The sequence below is a fragment of the Harpegnathos saltator genome, unplaced genomic scaffold (assembly GCF_003227715.2).
Source record: "Harpegnathos saltator strain DR-91 unplaced genomic scaffold, Hsal_v8.6 scaffold45, whole genome shotgun sequence".
Lineage (NCBI taxonomy): Eukaryota > Metazoa > Arthropoda > Insecta > Hymenoptera > Formicidae > Harpegnathos > Harpegnathos saltator.
The window spans coordinates 405,954-430,448 of record NW_020230261.1 but is presented as its reverse complement, the minus strand read 5'-3'; the positions used below and the strand labels follow the sequence as shown (position 1 = coordinate 430,448).

At 43.1% G+C, this 24,495-nt stretch overlaps 2 protein-coding genes across 3 annotated transcripts in view; both read right to left on the bottom strand.

Moving 5' to 3' along the window:
* The window catches only part of LOC105180911 (octopamine receptor beta-1R), a 100,916-nt gene extending 91,928 nt beyond the window's left edge, over nucleotides 1-8,988 (bottom strand). The window contains exon 1 of one of the 2 annotated variants that reach the window (XM_025301747.1): nucleotides 7,942-8,988. The gene's annotated coding sequence lies outside the window, so the exon portion shown is untranslated. Of the gene's footprint in view, nucleotides 1-5,671; nucleotides 6,389-7,941 lie in introns of those variants that run through there. The other variant, XM_011137257.3, reaches the window with a different exon arrangement.
* A 13,967-nt stretch (nucleotides 8,989-22,955) lies between these two features.
* The window catches only part of trbd (ubiquitin thioesterase trabid), an 11,462-nt gene continuing 9,922 nt past the window's right edge, over nucleotides 22,956-24,495 (bottom strand). The window contains exon 9 of the mRNA XM_011137248.2: nucleotides 22,956-24,004. The gene's annotated coding sequence lies outside the window, so the exon portion shown is untranslated. The remainder of the gene's footprint in view (nucleotides 24,005-24,495) is intronic.

Sequence of the window (24,495 nt, the reverse complement as noted above, 5' to 3'; positions counted from 1 at the left end):
GACGCCTTTGACAAAGTGGATATTCGTGTGACGACACCGTAACCTTATGAAAATTTCAAAGGCGCAACGGTTTAGCCGTGCCGCGTTTAATTTAGCCGCGAGTCATCCGGTCGCCGCGCCGCGGCAACCCTCGTCGATTACATCAATATGGAACAGATAAATTACATTAATACAGAGAGCGGATGAATTTAGAATCTCCAACGTTTCGTTATTCACAGCGACAATAATCGCTGATTTATTTAGCGACGTGGACGGCCGAGGAGAACCCTCCATCCTTCGTGTACGCTCGGGAGCCCCGGGATATGAGGGTTCTATAAGGAGCCGAAGTTTCGTCGGAAATCTGGCGAAATCGTTCCGTGTCGTCGCGCGTAAAAAAGTCGTCCGAAACGAGCCCGATATAGGGCCGCGCGCCGTGAATCACGCCCGGCGAGCACGCTTTGCTCGCCGGCAGCTAAAACATCATAATGAAAATAGCTATGAGCAATAATGAGTTTCAAGGTGGAGAGGCGGCTCATCAACATTTATGTCAGCCACATCGAAAATCGATCGTCGCGCACGCGGTCGAACGCGGGCGCGGGCGCGCGATTATTTCAGCCGTGCGGCCAATATTTCACCGTACGAAATGTATAAACCGGCCGCCGCGCCGCGTCGCGCCGCGCCGCGCCAATACGCTGCCGGCTGCGATGATTCTGCGACATTACGAGCGCAACGCGCGGATCTAACGTGAAGCGGAAAAACAGAAGGAAATAAAGAAGATGAAGAAGAAGGGGGGAGTTATGCACCACAACGTTCGCCGTGTCGTCGGGAAAATATTTCTCTCCGGTATATACACCAGGTGTCATATACGGGGTGTCTGAAAACTCGAGACACGTCACGCGTAGGCAGCAGCACGGGTGAAATCGAGCAGAAATTTGGTCCATCATTTCGCAAACAATCTCGTATGCATTTTTGAGGCATTAATGAAAGGAGATATGCTAAACAATACGTGTGATACGCGGTGAGACAAGCAGGCAGAATTGCATAGAAAATGGATGACGCTTGGTGACTATATTTCTTAGCAATGAGGAATATAAGCAAGCGGCCCGGTTTTACTACAAATTGATGCAGGGATCTTTTGCTCAGTTTTATCTATTTGCGTACGACGACAGATGTGTCTTGAACTCTCAGACACCCTGTATGTGCTTTAATGTTAGAATTAGAATTACTGGTACAATTTTCAATATCATACGCGAGCTTGAAAATCGTGGAAAATCCCAGTGAATTTGCCATTCCGGAATTATCATTGAATTTACTTGGAGTTTGTAAAAACTGATTGGATTTTTAGCTACATTAGTTTCATTAATTATAACGGAACAGTACATATGTACCATGTTCAATGAATAGTATTTACCATTGATATCCACTTCTTTTTTCTACTATCTTTCAAATAATCGTCTAATTCCGCGTGTGTAAAATGACGTAACTTTTGAGCTGATGAAGTAATTGATTATCTGATGAACTTTCGCAATAATACTTTTGCTGGGATTTCCGGAAAATATTAATTTCTTCATGTAGAAATGTACATTGTATACATTGTGATAAATAAAAATGTATTAGTTGCTATTAATGCCGACAAATATAATTATGATGAATAATATGATTATATAACATAGACAGTTAACGCAGACAGTAGACCGCGAAGTGTTATGTTCGAAAATGAAGTTATGTTGAATAATCGCAAAATAATTCTCATATCATCAGTCGACGAAACATGATTGCAGATTATAGAATATAATTATACAATATAATTGTAATAATATCGGGAGAGAGAGAGAGAGAGAGAGAGAGAGAGAGAGAGAGAGAGAGAGAGAGAGAGAGAGAGAGAGAGAGAGAGAGAGAGAGAGAGAGAGAGAGAGAGAGAGAGAGAGAGAGAGAGAGAGAGAGAGAGAGAGAGAGGGAGAAAGAGACGCCATGTTGCCAAATCGACTCGAAAATGACTACATATAGTAGTAGATGATTTTACATATCTATCTAGTTAAAAAAAAAAAAAGGAAACATGATTATCAAACATCTCAAATAATGTCCCTCATCAACGATAGTCCTTCGCACGCATTCTTTTTTATAATTTAATTCATTCCTTTCATCTCTTCCTCTTCCGTTGATCTCTCTGTGTTTCTTTTCACTTTGTTCCCTCCCTTTGTTACTCGTTTATATCTTGTTTTCAATTGACTTTCTCCTTCGTAAATATCATACTTATTGTGTTCTCTTTGTAACGGTGTGTCCTTGTTTACACAGCATCTGACGTAGCAAAGGGAGATTATATCCGTAAATAAAGAATAAAGAGAGGACGGGATAAATTGCGCTTACATTGTCCCGAAGTTTTAGGAGATTCGTCCTGGAAGCGTGCGCGTTGAGTGAATAAAAAACACTTCAACAGATTAACAACAAACAGCATTACGGCAGCACATGTGACACCTGACGTACTCGCGACTATTCGAATTCTCGCCTGAAGCCCCTCCGAGATGAACAGATACATCGCATCGATCTCGCGCGCTCGCGTCATCCCGCCAGCCGGTTTTTTTTCCCGTCGATGCACGGAGTGCACGCGCACGGCTGCGTGAAACAGACGAAGTTCCCGCTACGTCCAATCGCCGCTGATATCCAGTTAGGCATTATCGCGGTATTGCGCGGATATTATGTAGATATTATCGAGAGACGCGCGCGAGATAGCGTCAGGCGCTGTTGCTGATCCTGTATATTACACAGCATGTCCCAGATCTCGTCTCTCACGGCGGTCGACAGGGGATCGCTCGATCGACTCGCAGTCGATCTTTCGCCGTCGAAAGCGCCGCGACATCGCCGTGGTTACTGAGATTCACGGCGGGCGCGAGGAGATCCCGGGGTATACACGCTGCTTCTTCCTCTCGAATAACTTCATACACGACGAAGAAACGTATTATTGCGCGAGACTTTGGAGGTTTTCCCCTCGACGCGCATACAGGGTGCTAAATTTCAAACGTAACAGGTAAAAAATCTCGAAAACTATGAAAGATATTAAAAAAAAGAAGCTGAAACACGTGTTCCATGATTTCAAAGGGGAAAGAGAATGGCATTACCAGTTTTTTATTTGGAGGGCATTTTCAAGGTCAGTTGAAGGTCAACTTAGTTTTTTAAAATAGAAAGCTCAATCTTTTATTTTATCTCACTTTTCTACCAATTAATCTTAACAACTTTTGTCTGAAACATTTTCTTATTTGCCTAATATTTTTTGAAATATTTAAGGAAAACTTGGTAACTTTTTCAACATTTAACTTACGATATCTCGTTAACTATTCGTCGAAAGAAAAAATAGTATTAGACTTTTTTACTTTTATTTATCATTAGGAATATATTACTATAATAGTGCCGTAACTTTTGTTCATTTAATAATTTTGAAATTTCCAAAGGTCGATAAATTAACAAAAATTAGGGCACTATTATAGTAATATATTCTTGATAGTAAATAAAGTAAAAAAGTCTAACACTGCTTATTTTCTTCCGACGAATAGAATAGCGAAATATCGTAACTTAAATGTTGAAAAAGTTACCAAGTTTTCCTTAAATATTTCAAAAAATATTAGGCAAATAAAAAAATGTTTCCGACAAAAGTTGTTAAATTAATTAATTGGTAGATTAATTTATTAATTGGTAGAAAAAGAAGATATAATAAAAAATTGGGCTTTCTATTTTAAAAGATTAAGTTGACCTTCAATTGACCTCGAAAATGCCCTCCAAATGAAAAACTGACAATGCCATTCTCTTTCCCCTTCGAAATCATAGAACACGTGTTTCAGCTTTCTTTAATATCTTTCATAGTTTTCGGGATTTTCTACGTTTGAAATTTAGCATCCTGTATATCGAGTAAAGCTTCGCAGCGACGTCTCCCTTTCTGCGGTCGCGAAAGCGGGAGAAGGAGAAGCGGGTGAGAAAATTCGGAGGAAGAGACGGGGCGAGATTTTGGACAGAACCGAAACGTATCGGAGAGAAAGAGAGCGGAAATAGCGGTGAGAGAATGAGAGAGGAAATAAATTTCAAGTAAAACATGCTGAAAGACGGTATTGCCCCGTCCGCTTTTAGATCTCATGCGATTAATCGGACGCTTCGAGCGTTCTTCGGCGGTATACTCGTTGCACGCCGGTGCATTCGCGCTGGGCGCGATCGATGCGACGCACATCTTGTCATTCGAAAAGTTGAATTAATCAGCGCAGCCGATGCGTGCACGCGACGTCCGTCGCGTTTCGCGACGACCGGGTCTCGGGTGGGCGCGCGTAGATAAGAGATATCGGTTGTGATATCGTGCGAATAAATACAAACGCTGTGCCCACTGTGAAAAGATCTGGCCGGAAGAGTGGAATCACGGAACGGATGCAAATTTTGTTGCACTACAACTGCGCACGCCGGACCGAATCGACTAAAAATCAAGGGGGACCAACAACAATTTGACAATGTGGGAATTCGAGCTGTAAGAATTCACTCGATGATAAAAGATTAACGGAACCGGAACGCGATGCTGTGTGTATGTATGCGTGTGTATGTGTATGTGAATCTGTTCGAGCGCCAACGAGTTAATCGAACTGCACAATATGAGTTTTACCTCTAATTGGGAATTAAGTAAATTGGACGATGAGTATAATCGGTAATCTGCTTCCGGGTCAGCTTCGCAATTGTATCGTTGAGATCGACTCGAATTCGTTTTATACAAGTCCAGTAGATCAAATGAACACGGAAACACTTTGACTGCAGAATCGGGGCACGTTGCTTTAATGAAAATAATTTTGACCAAAGAATTACGACATTTGCGGCGACTTTCATCAAGTTCTAATTAAGCTGATCGACGATTAACTTGGCCGGTAAAGCTGCGAGAAATGAAGCACAGTTTGCCATTTTGAAGCAAGTAAAAGCATCCTCTTGCTTTCTCTTTCCTTTTATGATGCATATTTTTGTATACGAATAGAAAATAAAATTGCTGTTAGTAATTGTTACCAACCGTTTCGTTTCATCGGCACACACACACACACACACACAGATACATTTTGTCAACATTCTATATCTAGGAGGCTATTGATTCTTTTGTTATTGTTGATAGTAAACTGCTAGCCACAAATTACGTAGTTAAAAATTACTGCTGCACGCAAAGAATTTTTCTCGAGGATACGAGACGGATATTTTTCACCCAGTGACCTAATAATCTCACCGTGAAGGTAAATTAACAAATTAAAAATAACGTTGAACTAAAATATTATCAAGTTTACCTTGCTGGGACGTTCAAACATGCGGGCTTTGCGAGTTACAATTTTCATATTTATAGAAAGATATCAATTTACGATAAATGCAAATTATCGGAACATACGCGCCATGTTGTTCAAGAAAAATTCTCCACGACCCCGTTGACTGTTCGTTCGCCGATCGATTCAGCATTTAATCAGCAGGTTTGCATCGAAAGTCAGCAAAATCTCAGTGCGCTATACACACAGCAACCGGCCAAAATGGCCGTTCGTTCAACTCACAACTCGGCCCCGGCCCCGCGACGGTTTTCTCTTCCCATTCCCACAGTGCGACGAATATCCGTGTATATCTCGCGAATAACAAACATTCCCGACGCGCGTCCGCGTCGATGTTTCAGCTGCGCTAAGTCCGCGCGACGAAGCCTTACCTCAAGGTTCCTCGGCCGCGAGTCGGTCGAGCCGCTACTTCCGGCGCGTTTGGCGCGCCTCGCCGAGAAGAGGATCAACCCGACGCTGCGGCAGCGACGTCTCCGTCTGCTGCGAAGAGGCTCGGCTTTCTTTCCGCACTGGTCGCTCGGGATCCCCAGGTCGCCGCCGGGCATCTTTCAGTCACGGGCTTCGCTGGCGTTTCGCGCGCACTCTCCGCCGGCCGGGCCGATCACGGCGGCGACGGCGACGACGACGGCGGCGGCGACGGGCTCGTGTCTTCTTCTCACCTCCTTCGTCGCCGAAGAATCGCCGCGGGCCCGGGCCATTGTGAGCCAGGTCGCGTCGGGTCTCATTGGAGCCTCGCACTCGACTCGACACGCGGTAGCGTACGTGCACGACGGTGCCGGGGCGACGGCCTCCGTCGCCGCCGCTGTTTGCCCCGTCGTCGACTTAGCGCGCGCAAACACGCCGGCCGAGTCGATGAACTGACAGCTGTCAACTCGTCGCCGCGTGTCGCGCGCTACGTGCTGCGCAACGCGCCTCAGCGCGCATTTCGCGCGCTCCGGCCGCAGGGGCGGGGAGGGGGGGGGTTGCAGGTGGGCCGAGTCCTCGGACACGTCAAAGCGCCGCTTCGTGTCGTCTCAGCAAATGTCACATACCGGCGACTCGTGGGACTCTGTGTGCTTTTGGCCACCACCACCACCACCACCACCACCACCACCACCACCACCGGACGCTGAAACGGGGAATTCGGATCGATGGGAAATTCGGAAAGGCCGCTCCTCTTCTTAGGCTAGCTCGATGGTCGGGCCGAGTACGGTCCTGTTTGGCTGATCGCGTTTAGTGGGAATTCAAATCAGGGCAGATTCGATTGATCGAGAAGTCTGATCGTGGACTTTGGGCAACGAAGAGATCAAACGGACGCTGAGACCGATATAGCTCGCGCCGAACTCTTGATCGCTTCATCCAATTCTTCACCGCGTAAGTTTTCGGCGATTATAGCGGGCAGTAAGCCGTGAGTCCACAGAGGACCGTGAAAGTTTGCAAATTTCGAGAACTGTTGGGTTTTAGGTGCGGGTATATTGAAGGATCGTAAATAAGTCTCACATCGTCAAGGTGAATGCGACGTCATATCACGTACAATCAGAGTTTATGTGATTATAATAGTTTCCCGGGAATAATTATTTCCAAGCCGACCCGCTAATTACGTAAGCGCTAATTACGTAAGGAAAGGGGAAACCGTAAATCTGTAGACTAACGCGAAAGTTTAGAAATGTTTGAAGGTGTTACGATTTAGAAATGGTTATATGAAATAATTGCAAAATAATTCGTATACCGCCTACAGACAAAACATATGTATAATTGGGAGAGATTTAGTTATAATTACAATTTTCCGAGTATAAAACTCTCTCCCGGTCGGCTCGAAGGCTCAAATTACGAGACACTACAGATGTGATCGCGAAAGTTTGCACATTTGGGAGGTGTTTTGTTTTGAAAACGGGAGTGTAATGAATAATCGTAAAATCATTGCCAATAGGTAGGTAGGACGCATAATTGAAGATTATGTAATTGTAATAATTTCCCAACGAAATTTACGAAAGTAAATCGACTCGAAAACGTGAATTACAAAGAAACCTGGGAGGAGATACTTCGGAAAAACGGATATATCGAGCGATTAGAAAATAATCCTCATGTTGCCACCGGAGGCAAGACGCGTAATTGAAGATTCTATAATAATAATAATTCTCCCCGAGTGCGAAGGTAACTCATCGAATCGAACGCTGAAGCGCTAATTGCGCCCTGAAGCGGCGAATCTACAGGCGGTCTTTCGAAGGTTTGGCAAAAATGGTGGCAAAATAAACATCGAATAAAATGATTCTCATGACCGCCGACGTAGACGGTAGAGACGATAATCGGGCCTGTTATAATTGCAGCAATTTCCCGGTTGCAGAGATAAGTCTGCGAGCCGACCCGGAAAGCGTAAATTGCGTAAGGAGACGAAACCCTGCGCTTATCACCGGCTGCACCCGTACAAGTACATGCTCATTAGCGTAACAATGTGTCGGTCGCTAATGCGACGTGCCGAAGGCGCTTTCGACCGCTGTTCCAATCAAGCTGATGAATTCCGACGGGACTCGCCGGGAGAGCGCCCACGGAAATGAGGGATTCCCGCGCGAGCACACGATAAACGGGAGAAGGGGGTGCAATGGACGCTCGTGTTACCGGCACCGACGGCTATGATGACGAGGAGGACGAAGATGACGGCTACCTGGTGCGATGCGAAGCGATGCTCCTTCGTCCGCGGCCTCAGGCACTCCGCGCACTCCACGTCATCGTCTTCGACCACCGCCTCGTCACGCACTTGCACGCGTGTTCGCTCCTCGTCGAAGTGAGAGATTCGCAGGATCTACGGTAAATACCCCGGCTGTCACTCGCGCCACCGTCGAGTAACACGTGTTCCCGCGACTTGGCTCTCGTCACGACGTCGACGTCGACGACCTCGACGATTACTCTTCGCGTGATGTCTTTCGCTCTCGTGTCTCGCAGGAGACGCGTGTCGGAGGGACGCAAGGACACCTCGGCGAATAAGTAAGTCCTCAGGTTCTTCGGCAGCGCGAAGACGCCGGGACGAAAGCGCTACATCTGAACGAGGTGATCGCTGATAAACGACTGCTCGCTGCTTGCGAAGAGCGATGAAGGAGGCGGAGCTGTCGGTGTGATAAGGAGGATTCGACGGATGATCGACGTCGCGCTCGCGAGCTAACCGGTCGTCCTCTCCGACCCGCCGTTATCGGTCGCGGAACGAGCATCCCAGGACTCAGGGAAGCACCGAGGGTTCTTTCGCGTTTCGTTGAACCCCGACAACTGCTCGCAAGTACTGTGGGAATCCCGAGTCAGAGAGTCGCTTCTCCTGGCACACGTCTTCAGCTTCTATGGTTTCCAGCAGCGTGAGATGGTCGCTGTCCGACCATCAGCCCGCACCTGTCAAGCAGCTCGACCTCGTCTTGTCTTGCATCCAGGACTCAGTGGTCCTCTGCGACAGCCCGAGACGACAACCAGGTCGTCATCATTAGCAGGTACGCTGCTGACGTCCCGGTTCCGGCACGAAAGTTGAAACCTCTCGACGAGGAAACTTCGTCGCGATCGACGCTGCTCGATCGATCTTGTTCTTCAACCCCGGCCAAGAGGAAGAAAACACAGGGGGTTGCCGTCTCGCGCGGGTCCCCACGTGCTGACGGTGGCGTCGGCGACAACGATGACGGCGGGACGTCGTCGTCGGGGGATCCGCGAGTCTTCTCCCTCTCTCTCTCTCTCTCTCTCTTTCTCTCTCTCTCCCTCTCTCTCTCTCTCTCTCTCTCTCTCTCTCTCTCTCTCTCTCTTTCTCTCTCTTCCTCTCTCGCCCTTTCTCCCTCGCAGGCTGAGAGTCTCTCGGGCCGAAGACGAGCGCCGTCGGCGCTCTGTTTACGCGCTAAACGCGGGGGTGAATGCGTCGTGAACGAGCGAGGGGTAGCGCTCGCGGTACGCGCGGCCAGCAGCCAACCAGCGCGCGGCACACACAGCTCGCGAGGCCGCAGTGAACTGTGGGTGGTCGCGCGGACGCTTTCCCGCTTTCCATCGACTCACCTCCGCGCGCCACCACTGTCTCGCTCGCTCTCACTCCCGCTCTCTAGGGGTCTCTTTCTCTCACCCTCCTTTTCAGCCGCTTTCTCTCTCCCTCTCTCTCTCTCTCTCTCTCTCTCTCTCTCTCTCTCTCTCTCTCTCTTTCTGTCTCTTTCCTTCGCTCTCGTTCTCTCTCGGCAGCCCCAGTGTACGACGACGGTGGTAGCAGCGGCGACACAGAAGGGTGCACTCTCCGCCACACATCCTCCCCCCGCGACCACCCTGCTTTTACTTACTCTCTCTCTCTCTCTCTCTCTCTCTCTCTCTCTCTCGCTCTCTCGTTCGCCAGCGTGAGTCTTCGTTCTCAGCTCGTCTCATTCTGTTGCTCGCTCGTCGTTCCTTCCTCCGCCAGCCGACAGGACGGCTGGAGGGTGGTAGTGGTGGTGGTTTTTCAGCGACCCGCGAGGTCGAAGTTAATTCGCGCAACGAGACGAGAGCGGGTTCTCTCGGGGTCAGAGGTCGCGTGACAGTCGCGATCTCTTCATCGCCTCGATTTGTACTAATAAATATTTTGACTGATATTTAATTATATTTTGATGGTCAAGTTGGGGGAGGAGAGAGAGAGAGAGAGAGAGAGAGAGAGAGAGAGAGAGAAAGAGAGAGAGAGAGAGAGAAAGAGAGAGAAAGAGAGAGAGAGAGAGAGAGAGAGAGAGAGAGAGAGAGAGAGAGAGAGAGAGAGAGGAAGGGAAACTGAGTAAGAGAGGAGAGAGGGAAAGATTCTGTCCCAGCTTAAAACGAGAAGATAAACCTCGTTAGTGTTTTTCCGTCTCGCGATTGTTCTGCCGTTAATTCCATTATCTTTCACTCGATTCCGTTGATTCCTGTTATTTTTTCGATTAATCTTATTTTTACGTTCCCCCGAGCATGATTCACGAGAAACCTCCGCTGTTTCCCCGTCTCGCTTTCCGCCTCGAGGATAAATAGAACAAAGACCGCTAGTCGCCAAGTACAATCGCGATATATGGAACATAATTACGAGTGACAACAATATTCTCATAATATAATTGCACTGAACAATATCGCAACATAATTACACGTGACACCTGATTATCTATCAAGATAGACGATATATTTTGATAATAAAATAATAATAAGATATCAAATGCGACGTATTTACATTTAACGATAGCGTAAATTTCGTTTGATCAGAAGACAAACGATAAGATACTCGATAATGAAATAATAAGATATTAAGTGTATAATAATAATTCAATTTTTAACGATAACGCAGCATAATTGCATCCGATAATATTCTCAAGCGTCCAAATTAGTCTCGTTAATCCTTCGGCCCAGCGATTTGCCGGAGGAAAGAAATTGTCCCGATCGCGCAGCGGCGATACCGTCGAAAAAAAAGGATTGACCTGAGCGCAAAATCCATCATCTCTCTTGGATTGTATATATTTCACCTACACCTACCTACCTACCTACACACACCTCTGCGCGCACGTCTGTCCGTTGTTCCGCCGCTGTCGCGGATATATACAAGCGTTCAGTCGCGATAGACATATCGAGTGTGGTGTGTAACGGCGGCGGCGGCGAGACGGAAAAAAAAGTTTTACGGTATAAAATAACGCGCGACGCGCGGAGGAAACCGCGCGGATAGTCCGGCGCTGCCACTCTGATAAAATACCCACACGCGTATACAGGGTGTCTCGACAGAAAGGGACCGACGGAAAGGGCACGTTCCGTGCGCAAAAGTGAAATTTCGAGGGAGTTCTTAATCTCGACGCCAGAACTTCTGGCATCTGTGTTGACTTCAGATTAGTATCGACACCGACAATTGAAGTTAAAGTTAATATTGATTTGAGTTTGTTAGGGATTGAGATAAGATTGGGATAAGGTTGAAGGATATTAATTTGAGATTGTTTCGCGAAACTCTCTTCGATCAAGCTGATCAACGACCGGATCAAAGGAAATTGCCAACACCAATTTCCAGCTGTATTCGTATAATTTGCCGCTCGGAGATCACCGAGAGATTAATCATTTCTATCCAATTTAGAAAAACAAAAAGGGTCACACAAATTTGGCGGAAATGGCGATTTTAAATCGTTGATTAGGCTAATCAGAGTTTGATAGAACTTATCCTCATGGAAAATGAACCTTGCAATTTAATTTTCTGATAACTTTTGGTCGTCTATAATCGACGGACAGTTTCAATATTAATTTTAAAATTAATCCTTAAATTACTTTCAATTTCAAAATTAATTTTTAAATTACTTTGAGTTATATTTACATCATTGATGACATTGATAAAATTGATATTAATATACGGGATGCCCGATAATTCGGGTCCACTCTTACTACACAGCGCCATTCTTCGTAAAATTTTTGACAATTTGTCCTCAATGACAAACGTCGAGAAATATCATTACATACAACGAGTATTCAATGTTTAACACTACACCTTCTTGAAGGTAAGTCTTAGATTAAAATTCATAAGAATAGAAAAAGAATTATAACAACAGATAAGGAAATAAGTAAATAAACGGGAAGAATAAAATTTAAAAAGTTTAAGATAAATAATTGAAGTAAATAAACTGAATACGTAGAATAAAAAGTATATGGAGTAATAAGTAAAATACAACAAAGAGTAAAAAATATAAAGAAACAAACACATAAAATTATCAAAAATTATTCATTCATTCAATCACCCGATTTTATTTGAATTACCAGAAGCACCTTCTATAATAATATATGAAGCATAGAAATAAATGGTTGTGAATAATCGACATCTAACATACGAACTGAATTGAACTTGTTAATCTTTTTAGACGCCGCATCGAGTACAGCTAACCTGAAGAACACCAAGAACACAAGAAGAACGAACGGAAGAAACTGACACACAGGTTCTTCTCCCTATCAGGTATCCTGGCACGATCGAACGCTTATCCTTAAATTATCTTAATGCTAGATACAATCTTAATGCTAAATTCAGCGTGTCTCCCGTCTCCTTTTATATCGCCCTATATTACCTACCCATGCTAGATTACTTCGACCGCGCAATTTGTAAGCTCGCTTCACGACGCGAAAATATTTTCGTATTCCCTTAATTGTCGAAAGTAAAACGAACCCACGCGCCCGCCTGTTTGTACACGTACACGACGGGGATCGCGGGAGTCGCCATGGCCCAGGCTGTGATTAATACTTGCCAGACGGATTAATTGTCGAGGGAGTTTGCTCTCGTGAGCCGAAGAGAAACAGAAGCCGGGCCCGATTCCGCGCGAGAGATGCGCGCCCTCGTGAAATTGATGACAAAAAATGCGCTACACTCCGCTGCCGAATACTGGCGACTATACGAATTTAAATCCTGATAATCAGGCGAAATAATATGCAAAATACAAATGAAGCAACAGTGCAGGCAAAGCCTCGCATAACTTCTTTATTACATGAGATAATCGGAAAATTAGATCGGATATTTGCATTAAAGGAAAATGAACTGAACATGTTGTGCAAGACATTATAATGTAAATATATACCCGCATACATACAAAATATGTACATACATACATGTCGTTGCGTGTATATAAATGTGTAAAAAGAAATATTTTTAGACATATACATTTTGGATACATATATATATATATATATATATATATATATATATATATATATATATATATATATATATACAGGGTGTCCCATTTTAATCCGGCCGGCTGAATAAAATTCGAGGATATTTTCCAGAAAGAAATGTCAGACAAATGTTGCTCAGTTCTAAGGGGGACATTCGATGCCATCAACAATTTTGACCTCGGGTGAAGGGTTCAAGGTCATTCAAGGTCAACTTTTTTTTCTTAAATGGGAACCCCTATTTTTCACATCAGCAATCGATTCTACGTAAAAAAAAAAATGAAACTTTTGTCTGAAGCATTTTTTTTATAACGCAAACTAATTTCACTTATTCAGCCTCCAAAATTGAAATTTTCAAACTTTCTGAATTTTTTACTCGAGAATGATGGGGTTTGGGGGGAAATTGCAGAAGACAAAAAGTTCTTGGAATGCTGCAAGGAATTCACTCGAATTTTCGCATAGTTGATCGTGCACTTTTTTCGAGGTATCTCCTGACAGATAGAACATTGACGGAAAAATGTGCACGATCAACTATGCGAAAATTCGAGTGAATTCCTTGCAGCATTCCAAGAACTTTTTGTCTTCTGCAATTTCCCCCCAAACCCCATCATTCTCGAGTAAAAAATTCAGAAAGTTTGAAAATTTCAATTTTGGAGGCTGAATAAGTGAAATTAGTTTGCGTTATAAAAAAAATGCTTCAGACAAAAGTTTCATTTTTTTTTTTACGTAGAATCGATTGCTGATGTGAAAAATAGGGGTTCCCATTTAAGAAAAAAAAGTTGACCTTGAATGACCTTGAACCCTTCACCCGAGGTCAAAATTGTTGATGGCATCGAATGTCCCCCTTAGAACTGAGCAACATTTGTCTGACATTTCTTTCTGGAAAATATCCTCGAATTTTATTCAGCCGGCCGGATTAAAATGGGACACCCTGTATACTTATTATATATAATAAACTATATAATTTAAATTATATTCACAAAAACATGATTCACGAAAATTACCAAAAATTTATCGAGAGTTGTCAGCAAGAATTACTTACTCTACGCCCTCTCGACAGCAGAATATGATTTCTGAATTTATCATCTTTGAATCTTGCAATCTTTGCTGTGATAGGCAGTTGCCAACTAATAGAAATAAAATAGAAAAGAATACGGAGCGTCTACAACCGAGAGAACCATCAACACTTCAGAAAATGCTTTTATATTGTCAAAATTAAGTAACCAGTAAGGGGGGAGAAAACATTTCTTTGATTTTGTTATACATATAATTTATAATTATACCGTGAGTAAAATATATAAAACGAATGCAAAAAATACGAGAATGTTGAAAACACGTGATTATTTTAATCAAGAAATATTGTTATAAAAATATTTGTACTACAAATCATTACTCAGCTATATTTAATATGTAAATTTATTTGCGTATCTTCCAGATGGATTTCTAAAAATTACGGTTTTGTTCGCTCCGGCAACCACTGTGCATCCGTCGCAATTCACGGCCGCGTGCCGTCGCGATTTAATCTATTAAATTTCTCGCGTCGATCCGTTTGGTTTTATCATCGATTCGTCATTGACTCCGTGCGATCTGTCCGTTAATCTCCACGTCAAACAGCGATGCGCTCTCACTCTCCTCCTCCTCCTCCTCCTCTTGCCCCAGTATCACGGGCAGGATATAAATCCTTTCCCTTCTATGGAAATATTCTCTCTTTCCTATGATGAGAGCGAGAGGCAAAAAACGAGGGAAAAGGGAAAAACGTACACAACAGCAACGTTCGCCTCGCTTGCAGCAGGATGAAACGCGGTGGTCGTCGAAACACGGTGGAAATGAAATCGGGATTTGTGTACCGAGTTAAACATTAATTCGTCGTGTATAAAAAGAACACGAGCGGAGGAGGAGGGGGGAGGGGGAGGGGGGAAAACGAAAAAAGTGAAACAGCACCCAACCGCGAGCAAATTCGCGTTATGCAACATGGATAACCGCGCGAATTTATGGAGCGTGAACGTTAAATACAACGCGAGCGTTCCTCGGCCGTGAACAGCGTGGTGGAAAAAACGTACCGAACGCGTGTCACTCGTTTGTCGATACGACCGCGTCGTCGTCAGAACATAATCGTGCGGTACCTTTCAAAGTGCGTTGTTACGTTATGTGTTTAATATTATTAATATTAACGATCGATTCTCCCTTCCTAGATTCACGCAGCGCAAGTACGTATCGGCTGAGTGATCGACATCGCGACAATTGGATGTCACATGCGAAAATATTCCGCGAGCAGACGCGGCGGCGGTGGCGGTTGCATGTGCGTGAACGCACGCATAGAGTCGCGAATTACTCGCAAATTGCGCCAATCGCGTGTATTAATCGTCCTGATTGACGTATTATTCGATATTCGAAGCGTCGGACACGGGGATGTAATTCAATTGAAATTATATTGGGGTGAAACATTAGTTAGGTGAAGTCAAAATGCACTTCGAAACGCAACCTCAGTTCTTCACGAGATAGACATCAGAAAAGGACAGAAGGAAAGAGCATGATTTTTTTTCAATTTAGCATTCTGAATTAAAAAAGAAACCCTTAAACCCTTAAACGCATGTGGACAGTGCAATTTCTCTAGATTTAATTGTATTGCGAAGGACAGCAAGATATTTAATAATTTACATACGTTTAATAATTATGCAGAAGATAATGATATAAAATATTAACAAAAAACACAAAGCTGAGAGTAAAAGTGAGTGAGTGAGTGTGTGTGAGAGAGAGAGAGAGAGAGAGAGAGAGAGAGAGAGAGAGAGGGAGAGAAGATAAAATAAAGAAGCACGTTATTCTTAACGATGATCGCGTCGATTTTCCGAATGGAGAGTGGCGCTTGAAAGAATTAAAATGCAGCGAGGTGAAATTAGAAATTCAATTGCTAACCAGAAACTAACTTTTTCGTTGCCGAGTTTCGCGATTAAATTAAGTCGAAGATCTCTCCGTTCCACATGCCGTTTGCGTGATATTCCCATAAAAAAAATAGAGGAAAAAACGAAGGAGAAAAAGAAAGAAAGAAAGAGGGATGCAGAGAAAAGAAGGGGAGAGAGAGAGAGAGAGAGAGAGAGAGAGAGAGAGAGAGAGAGAGAGAGAGAGAAGGGGTGAGTGGGAAAAGGAATATTAAGGAAACGTTAAGTACGTTTTACTTCACGCTACAACGCGCTCGATGAATTTTCGGTGTCATGTTTTACGTTGACACGCTTTCTCCCGTGCAGCCGATGGCGCCGAGGGTGAAACTGCTTAATCAATTATTTAGATGGGTCTCGACTTCCGGTGGCGTTTCGCGCCGAAGCATCCCGAAAATGGAATGCTCGTCCCAGATGGACGGCCAGACGTATTTACTAGTCGTCGTCATCGATAAATCCAGTCACGTAGAGCCGTATAATATATAAGGAACCACTAGTCTTCTCCCCGCGTTCCAGCCCCCTGCTTCTGTTTCATCGTCGGAGAAATAAGCCGGAAAGGCGTGCCAGATTTCCCGACCGAGCGGTCCGGCTGTCGCGTCTTAATTCCGGATCTTCGCGCGATCAAGTAAACAGCACATTAATGAATGTAGCGATGTCATGTCCGCTGATAACATTCCACATCTGATCCGTCCAAAATGACGGACTGATGTGGACGGACAAAATGATTGACCGATTCGCGCGAGTGGAGGATATGATAATATCTCGCGCGTACACGAAATAAAATAGCGTGATATTTTATTCTGACTTTCTCTCTCTCTCTGGTTAAAAATTCCAGTGTGAGGATAAAACTGATTTAGTTTCGTTTCGTTGCCATTTCGTTTTTCAATTCGGGTTCCCATTTCGCACGCGTATTTTGCGCATGCGCGCACATTCACCGACCTGGAACACGGCAATTTTGCACATTAAGGGAAAATGGGATCTGAATCTTCATATTTTACAGGAAATCCGAAATGCCTACTTACCGGAGCTGTAAATTCTCGGATATGACTACAATAGGCTCCTTAATGAAGATTGGAAGCCACCGTCACCGTTATATCTCTTTCGTCCTTATTGCGATTAAGTTCTACCGTCACGTTCAAAGGGCTTGCCTTCGCGCGAATCGTTTCAAATTTACAGTTCAACATTCTTTTCAACACTGGAATTACTAAAACGGCCAAAGGCGACCGATTTGTAATTTCTTCGAGAGATTACGGAAATTTATGACGATGCGTTAGATATCTTTAATTAACGTTGGATGAGACCAAGAAAAACTTGCATTCATCTTCGAAAAATCTGTTATGTTGACAGTTATATTGATAGAAATCGTCATCAATATTAACAATTTGTTGATAATCATTAATCATTGGGAATTCTAGTATTAAATGGTTTCCTAGATTTTTCTTAGATTGACTCTCGAAGCTTTCAAAGTTATTAATGCGGTGACATTTTCATAAAAAGAAAGTTTTGGAAATATTAGTTTTTAAGATGTTTGTAAGACGAGTTCTTCGATATTTTTCGCTTAAGTATTTACAATTGAAAGAAGAAATCTCACGCGGTGGAAAACTTGGTGGAAAATTGAAAATCTTGATGAATAAAAATCGTCGTTGGGGTAATTTTTCATGCAAATATGAAAAATGTTCGAATTTGTAAAAAGAGCTCGATTCGAGATTGGTGGAAGATCATATCTAAAACCAATGCAACAAAATCCAAAAGAGATACTGCGCAATTTCAATGTCCACGAATCGCGTAAAACCATTCGTTTAAACAGTTAATTAATTTTCATCGCAAAATTCTCCCTCGCATGTCTCTTGAATAAAGTTGGGGGCGGTCCTTCGATAAAGACAAGAGCGATGTAAAGTAATTCAGCATTTATTGATTCATCCTCGATGCTTTCTTATTTATAGTATTTATAATAATAATAATCATAATTCATCGTAATAATAATAATAATAAATCGTTATTTATATAATTATTGTACATCGATATATTACTTGGCACATTCGCATCGGGTGATCCTTACTTAAAGACGAGACGACTCGTTCCGCGAAGCGAATGTGCTAATATATAGAAGATCTATTTCATATATATATATATATATATATTTATATATATATATATGACTTTTTCTCTCTGTATCTCTGATTCGATTAGATTCTTAAAACTTTATCACCTGCCGAGAGCGAATTCTGGCGAGAAAACACTTGCTTAATAACTCCGAAATCAAATTAAGAAACAGGAAACACGCACGCACGCACACATACACATATACGCACGCGTACACACACACACACATACGCACGCACGCAGAACGCTCCGGAGAACGTCGTAACTCGCACAACAATTTTATCCTGCCGAAAGGACCTGCCCCGTCTGTCTCCGGCCGTCGACGATTAATATCCGAAAAGTGACACTTTCAATATTAATCGTTATCATTGACTATCGCAATTTATTATCACACGCATTGGCTGCAATTGTAATTCATTGTCGGTGATACTGTTACAATTATCAATAACAATTAATATCGAGAACAACGCCCGAGGGGAGGAAGCTCGCTGCTTTCGTATCCCGTCGCGCCGGAAGCCGAGGAATCAGCGCAAAAAGTCGGAGCTCCGTCGCGCTTCTCGCAGGGTGGGAGGGAGGGAGGGAGGGAGGGAGGGCACAACGTCGCTCTCGCAAAAACACAGACGAGGACGACCATTGTGGATATCGTCGCGCGCGTTCGCTCGCGCTGGATCATCCAACTTTCGCTATTGTCGGATACGGCCCGGCATGGACGTACTTTCCGCGCGGGAGATTCAGCGATTTCGAGATAACGAGCTGTCGATCCTGCGAATCTGACGACGCGGTCAGTTCCGCGAGGTCTCCTCCTCGCATCGCGATCGATCGTACATCTTCGATCGACTTCACCTCCTCGCGCCATCGCGAGAGGAGGATGACTCCAAAGTACAACGTGCGCCAATCAGCCGGGGAAAGGCCGTGACACTTTTTTATCTCAACGAATTCCTTCGAACTCACTCGACATTCAATGAGAAAAAAGTTGTCTTCTGAGAATGATTAACCTCTTCAGGAATTAATTCTGCTGAATCAGGGAAGGGGAGGGAGATTATTTAATTTTAAAGTGACAAAACATCTGTCAATCATGCGACGAGATTCTGCCTTCTCTTGTGGAATTTTGCAATGAATTATTCATAGTAATTTTCGTTATATTTTGTATGCTTAATACCGAATAAGAAAAATTGAACGTATCTAACCGCGCAATTATATGATATTAGTATCCTTGGGAATATTGAAGGACGAATTCTCACCTATTATTGCCTTGCGAAGCTCATTGGGATAAGAGTTTGACAATGAATTTTTATTGGCTTCATTATGAGCCGCTGAGTGTGTCTTTCTAATTGCAAATTCCGGTTCTTTTTTGCACGAATGTCAAGTTGCTTCAGCTTGGAAGCCAGAAAGATACATCGACAGCTAAGAAGTGGTATTTCGCGCGTGCAAAAATGGCTATTCTCGGTTTTTGGTTCAGTCAATTTTGTTATTTCTCTCGACTTGCGGGAGCACTCTGTCTGAAGACAGAGTTATTTGCCGGAATAACTCCGTCCTGCCGATAGAAGTAACATATCTCCGGGTCGTTCGGAGCAAAGTGAATTTCACAAGCAGTTTCGTCTCCCCTGCAAACTTCCCACTTCGCGCATGCGAGATGTCACTTCTTCACCATCAATATAGCGTTCACTGTGCATCCGGAAAAGTTATATTCTAAATAGACGCAGTTTTAATTGAACAATGTATCATGCTGTATCGCGTAGCTGAGATGCGATTTCAAATTTACAACAATTTATTGATAATTTGCTCGGATATCTTTTTAATTTTACGATATGAAGATTCGTACTATGTGTATAAAATATAGTTTCCCCAGCATCTTCAAATTTTTCTTAATAAAACGGGTATGTCCTAGCCGGGCAAGCTAACATCGTATATGTTAATATCTTTTAAATAAATCCTCCCCGCGTATGTCTTGTATTCCCCTCGAAGACGAAACGTCGCGATTTATACTTCCCTCTATTGAAGTCACACCAGTCGTATCCGAGATTCGAATTGTTATTTAAATTTTTGACGCAGTAACTGGCGCGATGTTTGAGATTGTCGATGACAACAACAAGCGACAACAGCGGAATTCGGACGATCCACCATCGGATAAACGCTCATTTCAAATTCTCTCATCCATATATATTTTTCTGTTTTTTAGATAATGATTTTCTCTCGTCGCAGAGACGCTGTCGCGCGACGTGCCGCGAGGAACAGAAGCCTGCGAGGGCGCCTCGTTTCTCCGAGCTGTCGTCACGCGGATGTAACAATCGTCGACGCGTAGTAACGCCGACAATGATAATGACAAGCGGTAACTCTCGGCCTCTGTCACTCGCAGACTTGGAACTGACTTATAACCGTGTGCTCTGTCGTGCTCCTCCTGCGAAAGCGCGCCGATCGGGGCCGCCGTAATTTCAGGGGCGGTTGCCAATCGAGGGGATTCGCCGGACAGAAACGAAACCCTCGTCAGAAAGTTCATTTTCCCGACAGGAAGGAGAAAACTCCTTCGCACCTCTCGCTCTTGCTGTTTCTCCTCCTCCTCCCACTACGTCGCGGTCTTTATTCGGCGAGGCCCGTTGTGTCGTTTCCTCCCTTTGTTCTATAAATTCAACGTGAAGCGCATGAAATTCTCAAGTGGCGGGAGTAATTTCTTCTTGCTGACCGAATTGGAATTTTTCATGCGAAACGTATGCAAAATGGAGTTGAGATCTCGTGAACAGTTTCCGTCGCATTTCCCGATAAAAGCTCGTAAAGAGCTGAATACCAGGAAAGCGGTATCGATGATTTGAATCGAGCCGGAAGGCAGTTCACGAGTCGTGTTTGAACATTTCCTTTGCCCGCTTAAAAATATCTCCGACGAAGGAGGTTCGACGGAGCAGAAAAAATTGCGAGAGAGAGAGAGAGAGAGAGAGAGAGAGAGAGAGAGAAAGAGGAAACGGAAGTCCTGTGCCAGGGCGAGTCGTTAGTAACCATACAGTTTAAAGGAAAAGAATCAAAGGACTTCGATTAGATGAAAAAAATTAAGTTCTCGCTGCAACTGATCGGCAAACAAATTGCAATCCTTTGCTTCTGATGAAACGATTCGATTTTCGAAATCCCGGCAAAGGGTTGTGCGTTTCTGTTACGAAACCCCGTCGAATGTGCCGACGATTGCGCTGGTACGTACACGAGAAAGAGAAGCTCATCGCATTTCGCCTCTTTCCGAGAACCTCTTCCTCTTCGAAGAGGAACCCCCCCCCCTCTCTCTCTCTCTCTTTCTCTCTCTCTCTCTCTCTCTCTCTCTCTCCCCCCCTTTGTCTCTTTTATTTGCGGGAAATTAAAAAATTGTCGTTGCGTACGCTCGCTGTATCCGCGAGTACTGGGACTCGACCGAATAATAGCGCGGTTTCCACCCTTTGAAATGATCATCGAAGGGCCGGTATTATTCCTCTCCTTCGACACGGCATTGAGAAAAAAATATCTAAAAAACAGAACCTATTTATTCGGTAAGTACCATATAAAAAAATAACAGTTACATGTATATATAGAAATTATATAAAAATAAATATATACATATATATATATATATATATATGTGTATATGTATAAAATACTATATAAACAGCTATATATATTTTATATTTATTTATATTAATATATCAATAATAATATTAATACAACATTCATTTGTAATCAATATATTAAGATATATGTCTTTACAATGAGAAGGAAGTGTATTCAAATGAGAAAATGCACATTTGCTTAAATCTGCAACTTTCCATGAAAGCAGTTCTTTATTTTATCTTTTATAATGAAAGAATTTGGATTTCGGTAAATATTACTGTAAGTATCCACCAAATAAGTACTTTTTATTTCTTAGACATTTTTCTCTCAATGTACAGACGCGTTTCGGGGCGGCGAAGAAATTCTCGAACCATTCCCTTTTAATAAGCAAAAATGAACGTTCTTCAGAAACCGGGAAGTGTGCCACTTCGTCACACGCCAGATTTCATGAAAGAAAAACAAGATAAAAAATTTTTTCGACATTTCGGTGGTCGCAATAATACCGCAATAATATTAATTTAATATTCAATGTCATCGCTAAATAACGTATGTACACCTTTTTATATCCCTGTGTATATGTCTCGGAAGGAAATGAGCGGGACGCTCATCTCGTCTCTTCGGTTTCGCCAAATTGAGCTAAATTCAGCCCCTAGTGGGGCCGCGATCGTTGATCGCTTTCGCTAATGTCTCCCCTCTTGTTTCCATTCTTTCTTTCTTCATTAATATTCGCGAGGAAAAGAAGAACGACGTGCGCTACAATATGTAAAAAGGACTAGAAGCTACTTGTTTATCGTTAGAATTAATTAGTAGAAATAAAGACTATCCATACACTGAAACGATGTGGACGTTTCTCCGATGAAGAAGAAGCGTCTTCGTCCTTCCTCTCGCGAATCTTTTTGTACTTTTTTGATTAGGGTTCACGATCGTTTTCATAATTTGTATGCTCGCGAATGTATCGTTAGAGATGTGTGTGTGTATGTGTGTGTATTGTGTGTTTATGATTGGCTGAATGTATGTCGGGTGTGTTTCTTTTTAATAATCCTAATGCTGAAATACATGTCATTTGTTTCTTTAATTTCTCATCGCTTTATAAAAGTTCCATTTTTTTACGGTATATCGTATAGTATTACACACATATATATATACATATATATGTATGTATGTATGTATGTATGTATGTATGTCTGTATGTATATGTATATATATACATACATACATACATACATGCATACACACACACACACACACACGCATATATATATATACATATATATATGCATATATATATATATGTGTGTAATTTTTCTTTCTATGTATATATATATATATATATATTTATATATTTATTTATTTATTCAACACGATGGGGGGAATCACACGCAACTCTTGTTTCTTTTTTTCTGTTTTTCTCCCATTTTCCTCGCCACAGAGAAAAGCGCAGTTTTTTGCACGTCTGTTTTTTTATAGTCCTTGTCGATACACACGCGCCGGAAAAGCGGCCAGTACGGCGAGTGGCCTCTCCGTCTCTCATGCACGCACACCGGCCGCGCTCTTTCTCTTTTTTGCTTTCTTCCCGTTTTGGTTGCACTATGTCACACGTTTTTCACTATTTAAAATGAATTAGGTATATGTATATCACTCGAGACTCGGCGGTGGAAGGTAGGCGGGAAGTTGGACGGGGGAGGGGGATCGCGAGTAAGTACATGAGATATGCGGCTGAAGTGTAAGACTGGATCAACAACCCTGCTTTAAGAAGTAAGCAGATTAATCAACCGCAGCGTTGTTTATTCTTCTTAAGGTCTATGAATTAACGACTCTGATGAACGTGATTAATTGATTAATTGATTAATTGATTTGTTACAGACTTACGCGTCTTAAAGCAAAGTTGCGGATCCGGGATGAGAGATGCGGAAGAACCTGGCCTATTTGTACGCCTCAACGCTCGCGGAGAAAAACAAAATGAGAAAAGAACACGAGTTTTTAAGCGTACGTATGTGTCTGTGTATGTGTGCTGTGTTGTGTGTGTATGTAACATACATGTAACGCTCAATGTACTTCCGCGATCGCCGATTATGGGAACAAATCGTTGCTCGTTTGCAATGGCCGGTCGCTTCGCATTGCCCTTTTTCCTAACACAGTATAGAATCGTAACGAGTGAATTGAAAACTATTACACACAGAATTTATAGATCTCTACGCTCGCCATCGTTGACAACGAGCAGGATCGCGAGCTCGCGAGGGGGTTGGGGGTTGGGGGTGGTCCCATCTCACTGTCGCATGCTCGACCGACGACGGAAGTTTCCGATCGATTGGAAATCGAGGGAAGAGATGCAAGAGACGAGGCGACTAACGGCTTTGCACTTCTCTTCTTTTTTCTTCTCTCCTTTTCTCCGGTAGTATAATGTGATTTTCCAGAATGTTATCATCCGTGCCGTGTTTGTTTCCTCGGGAAATGAATCGTCATTCGTTAGATCTTGCTGATTTTCCCCACTTGTGACTTTCGACTCTGGAAAGTTTCGTTAAATTGGTCTCAAATTAATTGAAGATCGCTTCCGTCGTTTCCTTTTACTTCTGCTCCTTTTTCTTTGTTGTTTTCCTTTTCTCTAAAAGTTTATTCGCGGCGAGTTTCTCATCTTCGACGGTTAATCACGAAGGCCAAAGTTGTTGGTTGAATCTCTCCGTTGAAATACAAATCGACTGCGAAGCAGCCAATAGGACATCCTGTGTGTTCCTTTGTTCATCGTAATAAAAGTGGAACGAGCGAATGGACGAACGAGCGATCCCGGAAATTACCGGCTATATAAGATAATAATCGCGTGCTTTACCGACTTTGCATAGAGATTGTCTCATAACAACTGTTTTATTCTCATGGCGAACGCGACAAGTCGATACAATGAGTCAGGGAAGGATTCTTCGAGAGAGAAAAAAGAAAAGAAAAACAAAATAATCATCGACTCTCTGAAAACTTCTATATATCAATTCGTCGAGTCTCAATAA